Source organism: Chrysochloris asiatica, unplaced genomic scaffold, assembly GCF_000296735.1.
Source record: "Chrysochloris asiatica unplaced genomic scaffold, ChrAsi1.0 scaffold00222, whole genome shotgun sequence".
Lineage (NCBI taxonomy): Eukaryota > Metazoa > Chordata > Mammalia > Afrosoricida > Chrysochloridae > Chrysochloris > Chrysochloris asiatica.
Window position 1 is genome coordinate 594,411 of NW_006408740.1, and position 637 is coordinate 595,047.

The window sequence follows — 637 nt, forward strand, 5'->3', positions numbered from 1 at the left end:
GACCCAACCTCACCCACCAGGCCTACCAGGCTCCCTCACGGGATTGTTCCCTTCGCATCGGACAGCGTGCCCACACCCCGCTGACCCTGCCCACACACCTTAACAAGCTAGAGCCCCACCCAGCCTCCCAGAACCCCCGTGGGAACCACCCTGCTACAAAGCTTATTGAACTGCAAGGTCAGTGGTTCATGCCCACCAGCCAATCCTCAGGAAACTGTGTGCTCAGCCCAGGCTGAGATGCGGATGTGCACCTATCTGGGTCTGCCTTTTTGCTCTGGTCAAGCAGGAGTCCTGGCATGGCTCTGAGGGTTGAGACGGCACACTACAGAGCCTTTTGAACTGCAAGGTCAGTGGTTCAAGCTCACCAGCCGCTCCTCGGGAACCCTATCTGGGTCAGCCTTTTTTCGCTGGTCTAGCAGGAGTCCCAGTGTGGCTCTGAGGGCTGGGGCGCCATTACAGAGCCTTTTGAACTGCAGGGTTGGTGGTTCAAGCTCACCAACCACTCCTCAGAAACCCTATACAGGGTCGTTACGGGTCGCAATTGACTCGACAGCGCCTAACAACCAGGAGAGGAGGGCAGAGTGACTGAAAGAGAGTTAGGACATTAAAGACATACCTACATTAAGCAACAGATTTT